The sequence below is a fragment of the Pan paniscus genome, chromosome X (assembly GCF_029289425.2).
Source record: "Pan paniscus chromosome X, NHGRI_mPanPan1-v2.0_pri, whole genome shotgun sequence".
Classification (NCBI taxonomy): Eukaryota; Metazoa; Chordata; class Mammalia; order Primates; family Hominidae; genus Pan; species Pan paniscus.
In genome coordinates this window covers 6,840,384-6,858,322 of record NC_073272.2, presented here as the reverse complement: position 1 = coordinate 6,858,322, position 17,939 = coordinate 6,840,384, and the positions used below count along the sequence as shown (strand labels likewise).

At 37.7% G+C, this 17,939-nt stretch overlaps 1 pseudogene; it reads left to right on the top strand.

The window, feature by feature from the left end:
• The first annotated feature begins 218 nt into the window (after positions 1 to 218).
• Positions 219 to 1,648, top strand: LOC100968519 (trifunctional enzyme subunit beta, mitochondrial-like; annotated as a pseudogene).
• The last annotated feature ends 16,291 nt before the right edge of the window (positions 1,649 to 17,939 follow it).

The window sequence follows — 17,939 nt, the reverse complement described above, 5'->3', positions numbered from 1 at the left end:
GAGGCTGTCCATATGTTTCTTTTTTGAAGTTTTAGGCATTATTTTTTTCAGTGCGAAGAAGCTGTAACCTTAATAAGTTCAATAAAACAGAAATATACATAAGTACTGCTAATAAAATGACTAGGCCAATTTTGAAATGTAAACTTAAAATGTAAAATCACGGGGTCTGAGCCTTGCTCAGAGTAGGAGTCCATGCGGACATCGGCTAAGATTCCAGAATGACTACCGTCTTGACTTACACTTTTAAAAAGTGCACTTCTGGTGCACTTATCACTGCATCAGAATGGTCCCTCAGATTTTCCATAAGACCTCTGAGCTGTTCCTCCCAGTTGCGAGCTGCCCAGCCATCCAGACCGAAACGAGGAAGACATTAGCCAAACCCAATATAAGGAATATTGTGGTGGTGGATGGTGTTGGCACTCCATTTTTGCTGTCAGGCACTTCGTATAAAGACCTGATACCACATGATTTGGCTAGAGCAACACTTACGGGTTTGTTGCATCAGCCCAGTGTCCCCAAGGAAGTAGCTGATTATATCATCTTTGGCACAGTCATTCAGGAAGTGAAAACAAGCCATGTGGCTAGAGAGGCTGCCCTTGGAGCTGCCTTCTCTGACAAGACTCCTGCTCACACTGTCACCATGGCTTGTATCTCTGCCAACCAAGCCATGACCACAGGTGTTGGTTTGATTGCTTCTGGCCAGTGTGATGTGATCATGGCAGGTGGTGTCGAGTTGATGTTCCATGTCCCTATTCGTCAGTCAAGGAAAATGAGAAAACTGATGCTTGATCTAAGTAAGGCCAAATTTGTGGGCCAGTGACTGTCTTCAATCTCTAAATGCCAGTTGAATTTCTTAGCACCTGAGCTCCCTGCGGTTTCTGAGTTCTCCACCAGTGAGACCACGGGCCACTCTGCAGACGAATTGGCTGTTTCTCGACTGGAACAGGATGAATATGCACTGCGCTGTCCCAGTCTGGCCAAGAAGGCACAGGATGAAGGACTCCTTTCTGATGTGGTACCCTTCAAAGTACCAGGAAAAGATACAGTTACCAAACATAATGGCATCCGTCCTTCCTCACTGGAGCAAATGGCTGAACTAAAACCTGCATTCATCAAGCCCTACGGCACAGCGAAAGCTGCAAATTCTTCTTTCTTGACTGATGGCGCATCTGCCATGTTGATTATGGCAGAGGAAAAGGCTCTGGCAATGGGTTATAAGCCGAAGGAGTGTTTGAGGGATTTTATGTACGTGTCTCACAATCTGAAAGATCAACTATTATTCAGACCAACATATGCGACTCCAAAAATTCTAGAAAAGGCAGGATTAACCATGAGTGATATTGATGCTTTTGAATTTCACAAAGCTTTCTCAGGTAAGATTTTAGCTAATTTTAAAGCCATGGATTCTGATTAGTTTGCACAAAATTACATGGGTAGAAAAAGCAAGGTTACATTGCTTCCTTCGGAGAAGTTTAATAACTGGGGTGGATCTCTGTCCCTGAAACACCCATTTGGAGCTACTGGCTGCAGGTTGGTCGTGGCAGCTGCCAACAGATTACGGAAGGAAGGAGGCCAGTATGCCTTAGCGGCTGCCTGTGCAGCTGGAGGGCAGGGCCATGGTATGATAGTGGAAGCTTACGCAAAATAATAGATCCACAAGAAATGACCAGGAGTTTCTGTGCAACACTCACACTAGGCAACGGCATTTCAATGCATTCCTAAATGACATTTATAGTTCCTAGCTCCTGTTAGGAAAACGATTCTTGTGTCCTTCTGTTTAATGCTTTGCACTTAAGCCTTGCCAGTGTTCTGAGCTTTTCAATAATCACAGTTTACTGCTCTTTCAGGGATTTCTAAGCCACCAGAATCTCACACAGACGTGTGTAGGTGGTTGTTTTTGTTCTCTCTTGTCACTAAAGACTAAATGAGTGCTTGCAATTGGGAAAGAGGTCAGCTGAGATTCGGAAATCATCTTTGTAATATTTGCAAATTATACATGTTCCTATCTGTATCCTAAAGAAAATTGTTCTCTATAAAATACAAACAAATTTCCCTAAATTAACTTAATTGTGGAAAAATAATTCAGAATCTAAACATCACTGAAAACTTATAAAAAATGTTTAGATACATAAATATCATGGTGGTCAACCTTAATAAAGTGGGGAAATATTGAAAAAAATGTAAAAACACACATATATATGTTAAAGTTATGTACATATATAAATTTATATGTTTATATAAAAATTACTATATATAAAGTTTATATTATGCATATTTACATATACTTATATACACTTTTATATAGTACATAAATGAATATCCACCTCCATATTTAAATTACATCTTTAGGCTGGGCATGGCAACTCATGCCTGTAAATCTCAGCACTTTGGGAGGCCGAGGCGGACGGATTGCTGGAACTCAGGAGTTCGAGACCAGCCTGCGCAACGTGGCAAAACCCTATCACTACCAAAAATACAAAAATTATCCACGCGTGGAAGCTTGTGGTCCCAGCTCCTCGAGACAGAGGCTGAGGTGGACAATTGCTTAAGCCCCAGAGGTCTAGGCTGCAGGGCGCCCAGATCATGCCACTGCACTATAGCCTAGACCACAGAGCAAGACCCTGTCTCAAATAAATAAATAAAATAAAATATCTTACATCTTTATATATGTACCTGGTTTTGTTTAGTAAAATTATTGTATATATGTATATAATAATATATACAGTATACTTATATATCACTGCATTAGTCCATTTTCACACTGCTATAAAAAGATACCTGAGACTGGGTACTTTATAAAGGAAAGAGGTTTAATGACTCAAAGTTCCGCGTGGCTGGGGAGGCCTCAAGAAACTTACAATCATGACAGAAGGTGAAGGGGAAGCAAGGCACGTCTTCTCACGGCAGCGGGAGCGAGAGAGAGCAAGGAAGTGCCACACTTTTAAACCATCAGATCTCATGATAACTCACTCACTATCACGAGAACAGCAATGGGGAAATCCGCCCCTAGGATCCAATCATTTCTCACCAGGCCCCTCCCTGGACACATGGGAATTACAATTCCAGATGAGATTTGGGTGGGGACACAGAGCCAAACCCTATCAATCATATATAATTACATTTATTTATATATAAACTTGTATACATGTACACATACATATTTATATATACACTTGTATATACATACATATACATTTATATATTTACATAAAAACTTGTATACATATAAATTGATATACAGATGGTCTTTGACTTAGGATTGTCCCATTTACAATTTCCGGACTTCACGGTGGTGTGAGAACAATATGCGTGCAGTGGAAAGTGCTGTTTTCCTCTCTTACCAGGCTGGACAGCAGCAGGGAGCCAGCTCCCGCTCATCCCTGCAATCAGAAAGGTTCACAGCCAACATTCTACAGTGTTCTGTGTTGCCAGAAGAGTTTGCTCCACTATAGGCTATGTAAGTGCTCTGAGCATGTTTCAGGGAGGCTGGGCTAAGCTATGATGTTTGGTAGGTTAGGCATATTCAATGCATTTTCAAATTATGATATTTTCAAGTTGCTATGGGTTTACTGGGATATAACCCCATCATAAGTTAAGGAGCATTTGTACATAAACTTGTATTGATGTGTGTGTGTGTGTGTGTGTATATATATATATGGTGTGTATATATATATGATACATATATATGGTACATATATATATGGTACATATATATAACTTGGATCTGTGCATATTTTATATGTCTGTGAACATTTATATACACATTTTTATATCAATACATACATTTATATAAACATTTAACGTATACAGTTGACCCTTGAACAACACAGAGGTAAGGAACAACTCGCCGTCCCACTCCCACATGTACTTGAAAATCCATGTATAACTTTGACTCCCCCAAAACTTAACTATTAATCGCCTACAGTTGACTGGAAGCCTTACCGATAACGTGAACGGTCAATTAACACACATTTTATACATTATATGTATTATATACGGTATTCTTACAATAAAGTAAGCTATAGAAAAGAAAACGTCATTAAGAAAATCCTAAGGAAGAGAAAATATACTTATTATTCACAATGTGGAAATGGATCACCCTAAAGGCCTTCATCCCCATCATCTTCACGTTGAGTGGGCCGAAGAAGAGGAGGGAGAGGAGGTGGTCTTGCTTTCTCAATGGTGGCAGAGGTGGGAAAAAAACCAAATATAAGTGACTCACACAGTTCAAACCCATGTTGTTCAAGAGTCAACTGTATATGCATATACACACACATACATACACATTTATATTTAAATTATATATTTATATATACACCTAATTGTGTTTGGTAAAATTAATTTTGTTACACTCTTAAATTTTTTGTTATTTGCATTTCTTCTCTATGTTTCAACATTTCAAGCCACAAAAAATAGACACAATATTCTGACTGAATGATTACAATATGGGCATCCAGGTAGTTCTGTTTAGACAGTTTCTAAACCACCAGCTACACAGACACATCTTATAGAGCTGCCATCTAAAAAGGAGATACACTAGATTATTTTTATGTCATTAATTGATACACAACACAGGCATTTGTCCCCAAGGGCTTCCTCTGTCATAGGATGTTTACTCAATTTATGTGAACAAATTCCAATTTGCAGTGGAGTGCCCTAGAAGCCAAACAGAATGCAATGAATTTTAAATGTCGCTTGCTTGATGTTCTTAATTTGGAAAATATTTAAAAGATGTGCACTGTTACAGTAATGAGTATGTGTGTGTGTATATATATGTGTGTGTGTATACATGTGTGTGTCTGTGTGTGTATATAAAATAAATGTCATATACACCTACATATAAATGTATATATTCATTTGCTTTAGTGCTTTTTATTACATAAAGTGATTATTGGTAAAGTTGAAGTTTACCAAGTGAAGTTTGTTGAATGCAACAAACCACCACCACCTTGGCAGCTATAGGGAGGTGATTGTCATCAAACAAACCTCAACTTCACCAAAAAATCATTTTATTTAATAAAAAGAACTAATGTAAATTTCATCTTTTAAAAATTCTAGGTTAAGGAGGCATCTTTGATCTCTATTTTGTTCAAGGGTCATCTGTATATGTTAAATGTTTATTAAAATGTTTAATATTGATGTAAAAAATGTATATAAATGTATATGATATTTTTTATTTATATATACACACATATATACACACATACTGATTACTATAATGGTGCACACGTACATATTGATATAAAATGTATATACAATTGTATATAAAATGTATATACAATTGTATATAAATGTATATGACATTTGTTTTATTTATATATACACATATATGCAACATGCTAATTTACAGTAACAGTGCACATTTATATATTGATATAAAATGTATATATAAACATATGTAAATGCATATGACATTTGTTTTACATATATACACACACACATAAACACACACATATTAACTACTGTAACAGTGCACACCTTTTAAGTATTTTCTTCCAAATTAAGAATATCAAGCACACTATATTTATAATTCACTCTATTCTATTTGCCTTCTAGGGCACTCCATTGCAAATTGAAACCGATTCACAAAAACTTATGAGAGAGAGAGCCATTGAGGACAAATTCCCAAGCTGTGTATCAATTAATTATATTCTCACTATGTCTTCCAAAGTACATTTTTATATTGTCACTAAAAATACATGTATCACTAAATAATACCTAGTGAATATTTTTAAAATTTACATTAGAAGTACATTATTGTATAATCTTTTTGTAAATTATTTTATTATCCTTTTAGTTATGCATAGGTTGAGCCAATTTGTGTAACTGTGATATAGCTGGTATGCACACACTAGGAGTTATTAACACTTAATTACTCCCTTTCTGCTTGATCATTTCCACTTTTCCTCTTTTACAAACAATATGGCAAGAAACAAAGTTATCAATGCTTCTTTGTGTATATATGTGAGCTGTTCTTTGGGAGTATTTTTTTAGTGCTCTTTATAAATATTAAACTTATTTGCCTTCAACAAAACTCTAATTGCCCTAATTCATAAAATGAAAATCTAAAGTCTAGTTACTAATTGCTCAAATCACACAGCTAGCAGGAAAAAAAGCTGAGATCAAACCCAGCCTGTCTGTCCCCAAAACCCTAGTAATTAAACGTGTCCTGCCTTCTCAAAGGTATTGTTGAGTAACATATGCGATTGGAGGCTTTCCATTTCATTAGACAATACCAAAAGGCTTTTCCAAATTGGGTACAGATTCCCTTTTGCTACAATTCCCCAACAATGAATACAGCAGACATTTGAATTTTTGCTAAGCTAATGGCTGTGAAATTCCATTTCTTTGTTTTAATTTTTCATGGCTTTGATTTCTGGTGGAATGGAATTTAATGGCCTATGTTTATTGATCTTTCAGATTTTCCCCATTAAGGGGAATTAGGCTTGCTTTGTTTTGTTTGTTTGTTTTAAGACCAAGGGACTGGAGTTCCCGTCACCCACCTTAATTTAGTATTTGGATATGTTTATTTGTTTGTTTCAGACAGTCTAGCTCTGTCACCCAGGCTGGAGTGTAGTGGCACGATCTCGGCTCACTGCAACCTCCACCTCCCGGGTTCAAGCAATTCTCCTGCCTTAGCCTCCTGAGTAGCTGGGATTACAGGCACCTGCCACCACACCCAGCTAATTTTTGTATTTTTAGTAGAGACGGGGTTTCACAATGTTGGCCAGGCTGGTCTCAAACTCCTAACCTCAAATGATCCACCCCCCTCAGCCTCCCAAAGTGCTGGGATTACAGGCATGAGCCACTGTGCCTGGCCTAGTATTTGGTTTTATTTTAATTGAATGACTGAGTCAAAATGAAATTTGACAATGATACATATTTACTTTTATTTTCTAATTAAATGTGGCTATTTCACCAGGCGCTCAGCTTGATTCCCAGAAGAAATGGGAAAGCTTTGTGGAAATATGAGAACAAGGCAGTGACAATCTCATTTTGCTTTGTTGAATGCTGACACAAGATAGATAGTACCTACTTTTAAATTTAATTTCCCTCATACTTGTCAGTAAAAAATGTTTCTTATGCTTGAAAAGTTCCTTGCCAGAATATGTCATTTGTGAAGGTGCAAACCTTCTTATAAAATCGGCACCTCAGCATCATACTTGCATAATCATGTCACCCCAGGAAAAGCTTTAAAGCTGTGAGAAATGCTATTTTACTTACCAACTACAAAACTTGAATGGCATAAATTGAAACCATTTATATGTATACAGACACACACACACACACACACACACACACACACACACACACACAACTCCTACTCCTTTTATTCTTAATTTTATTTATTTATTTATTTATTTTGAGACAGAGTATCACTCTGTTGTCCAGGATGGGGTGCAGTGGCACGGTCTCTGCTCACTGAAGCCTCTGCCTCCCGGGTTCAACTGATTCTTGTGCTTCAGCCTCCAGCGTAGCTGGGATTACAGGCATGTGCCACATGCCCGGCTAATTTTTGTCTTTTTAGTAGATATGGGGTTTTGTCATGTTGGCCAGGCTGGTGCTGAACTCCTGGCCTCAAGTGAACTGCCTGCCTCAGCCTCCCAAAGTGCCGGGATTATAAGCGTGAGCCACCTCACCCAGCTTCTACTCCTTTTAAAACACTGCATTTACCCATTTGGTACCTTAGATGTAAATGCTATCAAGGACTGTTCATTTTCAAGCAGTCCTATATAGCATTTATATTATCTATAATATAAATATAATATATAATATTAAGATCATATTTATATTTATAATATATAACTGTTATAATTATATTTATAATATATTATATAAATATTATTTATACATTATAAAAATATATTTATATTTTATATTATAGATAATATGAATATTATATTTATATTCTCTATTATAGAGAACATATATTATCTATAATATTTATATTATAGGTAATATAATTACAGTCCAAGTAACTGGGAATACAGGGGTAAACTATCATGCCTGGTTAATTAAAAATTACTATTATTATTTATATCTATAAATAGATAATATAAATATAATAGATAAATGTAAAAATAGATCTATATTTATAGATAATATTAATATTAATATTATATTCATATTTATATTATCTATATTTATAGATAATACAGATACACATCAATAATTAAGAAAAGGATTATTTTAGGAATGTACTAATACTATAAAAATAATAGTCTTGCAAATAATTGCTCATAAATCTGGAACCTTATTTAATCTTCTTAGCTTTCATTTGAAAGCTGTGTTTGTCTGTGTCCTGTGTGTGTGTGTTTTCCGATTCTATTTTTGTATACAGATCACCTCTGTCTCAGTCTGCTTTGCTTTGCTATAAATAAATACCTGAGCCTGGGTAATTTATCAATTTATAAAGCCTGGTGTTTACCTGACTCACGATTTTTCAGGCGGTATAAGAAGTATTTTCTTCTTGTAAATACCTCTGGAAGCTTCCAGTAACGGCAAATGTGAAAGGGGAAATGGAGGGTCACATGCGAGGGAGGGAAAGACAGAGGAAGAGGGGTGCCATGCTCATATGAACTATACAGTAGGAACTCACTCATTCCCAGGGGCACCAAGCCATTCATGAGGAATCCACCCCCATGACAAAAACACCTCCCGCCGGGCCCCACCTGCAACATGGGGATCAAATTTCAATATGAGTTTTGAAGGGTCAAATATCCAAACTATATTGACCCCTAACTTAGTCTTGTAGAACAGCAATCGTTTTATTATGCTAACGATTCTGTGCTTTAGGGACACTGAAAGGGTTCATTGCGTATGGCTGTCTTTGCCCATGATGTTTGGAATTTACAAAGTTAGGGAGGTCACTGTGGCTGGGGAATAGAATGAAGTGAAGGTTTCATGACTCCTATGTCTGCGGATGGATGCTGGCTCAGTAACGGCTCTCAGATGGAATGTATGAGGCACCTCCAGGAAGATGCTTGGGCTTCATTTACAATCCAGCCTCAGAATGTACACAGTGTCACTTCCTTTGGTTTCACAACCTTGCTCAGATTCCAGAGGAGAGAGCATCTTTTTTTTTTTTTTTTTTTTTTTGAGACAGGGTCTTGCTCTGTCTCCTAGACTGGAGTGCAGTGGTTTGATCATGGCTCACTGCAGCCTCAACCTACTGTACTGAAATGATCCTCCCCCTTCAGCCTTCCAAGTAACTGGGACTACAGGGATGAACTACCGTGCCTGGGTAATTTAAAATTATTATTATTATTGTGTAGAAACAAGTTCTCACTATGTTGTCTAGGCTGGTCTCCAACTCCTGGCCTCAACAATTCTCCTGCCCTGGCCTCCCAAAGTGCTATTATTATAGGCCTGAGCCACCACACCAGCCGGGAGCATCATTTGTCTGAAAAGAACCTTAAAGCTTTAAAGTCGCTCTATATGAAGGGCTTGTGGATTGGGAGAAATTCTCTGAACATCTCTGATACATACAACTGATCACAGGGAATATGTTTGTGAAGTTTTGAAAAATGACTTTCTTTGAGACATGCATGTGATTCTAACATTGTGATTTCCTTCAGCTAAACCAGCAAATTGTTCTGTTCAGAAAAAAGTACATAATGATAGATAATCTGTAACACTATAAAATAGTGGTAATTTTTCCTCTTATGATGTCAAAATTTCTTCAAGTAAAGGATAGTCTTATAGAAATAGTGCCCTATCATTTATTCTGTATTATTATGTGTCCCTTGGTTGAAATTTACAAGGAAGAAATTTCTCCATTACAATCACATGCTTGTCTTAGCAGACTATTGCAAACCTTTGTTTCAAACTGAGAAATCAATCTTAACAAAATAATATGAAATAAGCATGAAATGTTAAAGCCGGAAAAACAAAAGGCCAATGGATTTTTCATAATGAAAAATAAGAAAAAAGTTAGGCAATGAATACTTTTTTTGTTTGTTTTTGAGACAGGGTCTCGATCTGTGGCCCAGGCTGGAGCACAAGTGGCGTGATCACGGTTCACTGCAGCCTTGACCTCCGGGGATCAAGCAGTCCTCATGCCTCAGCCCCCCAAGTAGCTAGAGCCACAGGCACATGCCACCAAACCTAGCTAATTTTTTAAAATAAATTATTTGTAGAGATGAGGTGTCACTATGTTGCCTAGGCTGATCTCAAACTCCTGGCCTCAAGCGAACCTCCCACCTTCGTCTTCCAAATTGCTGGGATTACAGGTGTGAGCCATCATCCTTGGCCAGCACTAATTTTAATATTATCACCATGTTTCCTCTCTGTAGGAAACGTTTGCCTAACCCAGACACAGCATCAACATTTCTTAAAAAAAAAAAAAAGTCAATCTATACTCTCTTCAATATGGGCAGAAATACACAAATGGTCTAGACAAAGAGCTCACTTATTAAAGAATATCCTATTATTGGAAAGAACAAACATTGAGCTAACATGGAAAAGAATCCCATTCGGTTTTGAAGTTAGATGGTATTTAAGGAAACGATTAACCACATTATACATAGGGGAAGCCAGAGTTCTTAGTGTGGAAAAAAGGGAGACACAAATACGTCCTATTATAATGAGGAAAAGCCCAAGACAAGGAAACAGTGTGCAAGGTACAAAAAGTGTGATTTTGACACCCATCAGATGCTGACATTCTTGGAGTGATTCAGAGAACAGGAAAAGCAAATGATGGATTTGGCTGCATCCGTTTTCTCCTTCCTAGCCTTGGTTGTTGTTTGACTTTTGTTTTTGTTTTTACCAAAATCAAACTCTCTGATGTCAGTCCCTCCTAATTCCACCTGGGAAATGCTGTTCATGGATTTAATATCCAGTTAAGAGGCAATGTGATGGCTGGGGATGTTGCCCAAGGCTGGCACCCAGATATCAAAATCCATATCCTACCTGGATTCCTGGGTGCTGTTTTACCGCCTCTTCTCTCTTTAGTGTTCTCATCTATAAGTTCAGCCCAACCAAATTTCTCCCTCATCAGCCTGTGGTGATAATTTATTTCTTATTTTATTTTTTATTTTATTTTATTTTATTTTATATTTTATTTTATTTTTAGAGACAATGTCTCGCTCTGTTGACCAGGCTATAGTGCAGTGGCACAATCAGAGCTCACTGCAGCCTCGACTTCCTGAGCTCAAGCGATCCCCCCATGTCAGCCCCCCAAAGTAGCTGGGGCTGCAGAAGCACACCACCATGCACAGCTGATTTTTTTATTATTATTATTTTTTGTCGAGACAGAGTCTTGCTGTGTTGCCCAGGCTGGTCTCAAACTCTTGGCCTCAAGTGATCCTTCCTCCTTTCTCTCCCAAAGCAGTGGGATTACAGGCATAAACCACCGCACCTGGCCAGCTCTTAGTGATGATTATTCTCCTAATTGATGCTTTAAACTGCCTGATACATAGTAAACCTTCCAGTCATGTTGTTTGTTATTACTCCTATAGTTATTTGTATTGTTATTTGTGCCATTTGTTTTTCTTCTACTTTAGGCCTTGTTCTTCAATTACAAAACAAATGCCATTTCATGTTAAAGAATTTCAAAGCATTGGTGAGATGACACTTGATTTCCTCAATAGATATCAAAGAAATAATATATATTTATATAATCATATGAAATAATGCATTTCTTTAAAATAGCTGTTTCAGAATTCTGAAAAAGCTACCTTTTATGTAAGAGAAAGTTTTATAGAAGTGGTGAAATTAAGTTGGACTGTAAAAAAGAAAAAAAAAGAACTCATTTTTAGTAAACTCATATAAAAATTCCAACTGGCAACATTTAAAATATTTAGGATTAAACATATAACTCTAAACACCTAAAACGTACAGAATATGTTTAATACTGATTGTAAAATATTATGATTTTCCAAGTGGTTGGCATTAAAATGTTTCACCATTAAAGTCATTCATTTATGTGTTCCTCCTTGTGTCCAAAGTTTGAAAATAATTAGCTGCAATGCAAAAACATGAATCAATTTCATTTTTCTTTATCAAATGTATGGAAAACAGAAGACAGGAACTCCTGTTATTAATGAGACTACTACTACTGAATTGTTACAGTTGTAGACAAAAAGCACAGGGAATTGATGGTATTGGTAGTTTCAGGAAAATTTTTTTAAAAATCATTTGTGATTGTTAATTCCACAGATAAAATGCTATTCCCTTTCCTTCAAATCATCACAAAAAATACACCATGCAGTTTACTGTTGAAGGCAAGTACATTTGAGACAGGTCTGTTCTCAGTCTGCTATTTCCTAACACAATAGTTATTGAAATGCAAGAAAAATCAATGTTAGCAGAAGCAGTAGCCTTTCATTTCTGCAGTGCTTGATTCTACTGCTATCACTCTTCTTTGTGTCAATACACAGGGAGGGCGTCCTAGTCCGTTCTCACATTGCTATAAAGAAATACCTGAGACTGGGTAATTTATAACGGAAAGAGGTTTAATTGACTCACGGTTCCACATGGCTGGGGAGGCCTCAGGAAACTTACAATCGTGGCAGAAGGCAACGGAGAAGCAAATACCTTCCTCACAAGGTGGCAGGAAAGAAAGGGAGCGTTTGAAGGAGGAACTGTCAAACACTTATAAAACCATCAGATCTCATGAGAACTCACTATCATGAGAACAGCATGGGAGAAACCACCTCCATGATCCAGTCACCTCCCACCAAGTCCTTCCCTCAACATGTGGGGACTATGGAGATTACAGTTCCAGATGAGATTTGGGTGAGGACACAGAGACAAACCATATCAGAGGTGTTAACTATGAGCAACAACGACCCAGATAGCTCATTAATTTAAAAAACACAAAACTGATGCTTCCATATGCTTATTCCAGGAAAATACGATTGTTTCACCTCAAGAGTTGTAAGGCTACTTAATATGCATATACACATATATTTAATCACATTTTTTCACGTATGTGCATGTATGATGACACACATACACACACATGTAAATCCACCTTCCTTTCTCATGCTACAAGTTCAAATTAATATAGCTTTGATGTCATGTGTTTATGACATGTTTATTTGCCAATTCCTCTGTGTGTGTGTGTGTATTTATATGTAAGTGTGTTTTCCTGTGTCTTTGGGTGTGTTTCTTTTTATTCTTCCTCTGCTTTTTAAATTGCACCTTGTTCCAACATTATTCTTTTGAATCTAATGCATCTCAGGTCCCTCTGAAGCCTGCAATTAGAACTGGATGTGGTTGCCTTAGGAAGGGGAGATTTATTCAAGATTTCCAAATTGCATAGCCAAGGGAACAGAGAAAATACATTCTCTTTTTCTACCCTGAACTTTGCAGAATTGAAGCCTGTTTTCTTGGAAGCACTTCCCTTTCTATATGAAAAAGCTCTGTATTGCTCCCCAATTTCACAATAATTAGGAAGTAGCCTGTGCTTCTGCTAGTTCTGTAAGGCACTTTGGACAAAAGGTCCTAAGAAAGCAATTTTACAGTTGCTTCCCAAAAGCCCTCGTCAAGGCAGAATAAATCAGCCAGGTGTCCTGAGATAACAAGAGCACAGAATGGAGCAGATTTGGAGTTTGATACTAATAGTGTTAAGATTAGCTCAGAGCACTGAAATATAAATTCAGCCCCCCCACCCACAAACTATACCTTCCACATCTAGGAACCCCAAAGCAGTCTGAGTCACCTCCTGCATCAAATCTAGTTCCACCAACTTGAATCCTTCAGCATCATCCAAAATGTCTCCTTACTTCAATGTCTTGAACAAGAAGTTATGCAACTAAACATAAAAATTACAAGTGGCCAACCCAACAATAATAAGGATGACATTCAGGAAATCATGCTAAAGGATGCTTGAAGGACGTGCTGGAATTTGTCAGGGAAACATTAACTGTTGGAAGAAAAGTTCACTCCCACAGTCTCATACCTCACAATAGAATGTGAGTGCTCTTGTGATTTGCATTTAGGATCCGAAATCTCGTATTCAGGTGACCTTGTGATCTCCTGAGCCTCACAAGACTTGTTTTGCCATCCTTGAAAATTTTCCCTTTTGCAAAGGTTGATAAGGACATAAGAAGACACAGAGTCACAGAATAATTTGATATTAGTTCATATGACTGGGAGAGATGGAAGAGACGGGACATGTGATTGGGGTCAACGCCATCATTTTGCAGGTGAGAAAACTTAGGGCACTGCGAAGTCAATTCTCCAGTGGAAAGGGATGGCTGGTTAAAAGCAGAGCTGGAATAAGAGCCCCCAGGACTTTTATCTCAAGCCCAGGAACCCTTTCATTATTTTACCAAAATTTATGCGTCTTATATATAATACCAGGACTTATAGCTCCCGTCTCTTGGAATTCAATTGCTGATGGAGAACCTCTAAGTATTTTCTTTGGTAAGGAAAACCCACTCAGGGATAAAAATGTTTCAAAACGAAGCCTTTAAATATAACTTCTTTGTTTTTGATGCCGGCAATCAAATATTTGAATGTCATACCATACCTCACACGAGAAAGATCAATTATTTGATAAAAGAAGGTCTGAAAGGAATTTTTACTTCTGAAGAATTTATGATTTAGACCTGAAAGGAAGTCAATTACTATGGAATTTAAACTAGTTCCATGTAACAATGAAGTATTTACTTAACTATTAAAACAATGAACTCCTACGAATATGCTTTGAGATTGAATATTTAAGATTTGGCAATTTTAAAATTATCCAGTTGAATCTGAGTCATGGGGAAGTATTTGTTGACCAATATTTTAGAAAGATGGCTTTCGTAGTCAGAATCATGGCCTCCAAAGATGTCCACATCCTAATCCCATGCAGTAGACAGAATAATGGCCTCAAAGATGTCGATGCCCTAATTTCATCTGAGAGACAGAATAATGGCCCCCAAAGATGTTTACATCCTAACTCCCATGTGGTAGACAGAATAATGGTGTCCCCCAAATATCTATGTCCTAATCCTCATGTGATGGACAGAATAGTGGTGCCCCAAAGTGTCCACATCCTAATCCCCATGTGGTAGACAGAATAACAGTCCCCAAAGATGTCCACATCCTAATCCCCAGGTGGTGACAGAATAATGGCATCCCAAAATGTTCACGTCCTAATTCCCATGTGGTAGAAAGAATAATGGCCCTAAAGATGTCTACGTCCTAAATACCCCTATGGTAGACAGAGTAATGGTCTTCAAAGATGTTCACATACTAATCCTTGTGTAGCAGGCAGAATAATGGACCCCAAGATAGCCAAGTCCTTAGAACATGTGCATTTGCTAACTTATTTGGCAAATATAATCCTTGGAACACGTGCATTTAATCCTTATTTGGCAAATCCTTATTTGGCAAATATAATCCTTGGAACACGTGCATTTAATAACTTATTTGGCAAATATAATCCTTGGAACACGTGCATTTGCTAACTTATTTGGCAAAAGGTACTTGCAGATATGATTAAATTAAGGATCTTGAGATGAGGACATTACCCTAGATATTACAGATGTGAACCCAATTTAATTTCAATGGTCTTTATAAGAGGGAGGTAAAAGGCTCAGAGTGAGAAATGGAGACGTGACAATGGAAACAGAGGTCAGAGTGATGTCAGGGTCATGAACCAATAAATTTGGATATCCTCTAGAAGCTGAAAAAGACACGGAAACAGATTCTCCCTTCAAGCCTCAAAAGGAGTGCAGCTCTGCTGACTCATTTAAGTTCTCTGATTTTCTTTTGTTTTTCTTCTTCTTTTTTTCAACTTTTGTTTTAAGTTCAGGGCATATGTGCAGGTTTGTTATATAGGTAAACTCATGTCACAGGGGATTGTTGTAGAGATTATTTTGTCATCCAGGTACTAAGCCTAGTGCCCATTAGTTATTTTTCCTGATCCTCTCCCTTCTCCCATCCTCCAACTTCCAATAAGCCCCAGTGTGAGCTGTTCCCCTCTGTGTCCATGTGCTTTCATCATTTAACTCCCACTTATAAGTGAGAACATGCAGCATTTGGTTTTCTCTTCCTACATTAGTTTGCTAAGGATAATGGCCTCCAGCTTCATCCATGTCCCAGCAAAGGACATGATCTCATTCTTTTTCATGGCTGCATAGTATTCCATGGTGTATATGTACCACATTTTCTTTATCCAGTCTGCCATTGATGGGCATTTTCAAATAACAAAATAAATTTGTGATGTTTGGAGCCATTGAGTTTATGTTTGTTTTGTTACAACAGCCACAGGGAACTAATGCAATGGTTAAAAATAACCATTTTCCAAAACGAGACTAAATAGCTTAGCTACAGAGTATATGAATATAAAAGAGTGAACTTAAAATTTCTCCTGCAGCTTTCAATATTTTTGGATAGAAGAATATGAATGAGTCCTCATAAGGTACCACTTATGATGCTCTTGTCCCATTTAAGGTTGAGCCACTGAATCTTGTTCCCTTCTTCTTTCATGTTTCATGATGCAGCCATTGCTACAAGGCACCTTGAGATTCTCTGTGTGTATGATAGCCTTTGGTGTTTTGAATGGGAATGAAAACAGTGTAACTAAATCATAGAAAGAGTTGTGTCTGTCATAGTTAGGGCTGTCTAGGGCCAGTTGTAGTTGACACTCTTGGATTTTTTAATACTGAACTCATAATGAACTTCATCATGATGAACTTCATGATTTTTTCTTACTGCACTCATGATGAACTTCAACGGTACTCTTGTGAGAAGATCTTTGGGTTTTAATTCATAACAGAAGCTGAATAATAACCACAGCATATATTTACCTGAAGACAATAGTGTCAGGAATTTTAGGAGCTGCAGATGTACTGTGTCATAATTATCAATACAGTTCTTTCTCTTTTTTCCCCCAATATAAATGATAATTTCAGGCAAAATTGTAAAAAATCAAAATTAATACCAAAAACATATGATGAACAAATTATGAGCATTTCAAATAAAGATCAGTATTATCAACTATTCCTTTGCCTCGGGCTGTAATATGACACTCTTCCTGATGTCATTTGTCACGGTGTTTTAAAAAATGTATTGTTCATTAAGATATAATGCACATACAATGCAGTTCTCAAACAACACAACTTCAGTATATTTTATTTATTTATTTTTTTGAGCCAGAGTCTTGCTCTGTCACCCAGGCTGGAGTACAGTGCTGTGATCCTGACTCACTGCAACCTCTGCCTGCCAGGCTCAAGTGAATCTCATGCCTCAGCCTCCTGAGTAGCTGGGATTACAGGCGTGTGCCAGCATGTCCAGCTAATTTTTGTATTTTTTAGTAAAGACAGGGTTTCACTATGTTGGCCAGGGTGGTCTCAAACTCCTGACCTCAAGTCAAATGCTGGCCTCAGCCTCTCAAAGTGAGAGGTGAAGTCAGCTGGACTTCCTGGGTGGAGTGGGGCTTGGAGAACTTTTCTGTGTCTAGCTAAAGGTTTGTAAACGCACCAATCAGCACTCTGTAAAAACGCACCAATCAGCGCTCTGTGTCTAGCTAAAAGATTGTAAATGCACCAATCGGCACTCTGTAAAAATGGACCAATCAGCACTCTGTAAAATGGACCAATCACTGCTCTGTAAAATGGACCAATCAGCAGGATGTAGGCGGGGCCAAATAAGGGAATAAAAGCTGGCTGCCTGGTCCCTCAGCGGCAACCTGCTTGGGTCCCCTTCCACACTGTGGAAGCTTTGTTCTTTTGCTCTTTACAATAAATCTTGCTGCTGCTCACTCTTGGGTCCGCACTACCTTTATGAGGTGTAACACTCACTGCATAGGTCTGCGGCTTCACTGCTGAAGTCAGTGAGACCAAGAACCCACCGGAAGAAACTGATTCCATACACAAAAGTGTTGGGATTACAGGCATGAGTCACCGTGTAATTTCAGTGATCTTTTACTATATTTACATGCTGTGCAACCACCATTAACATTTAATTCCAGACATTTTTTATCACCCCAAAAATAAACT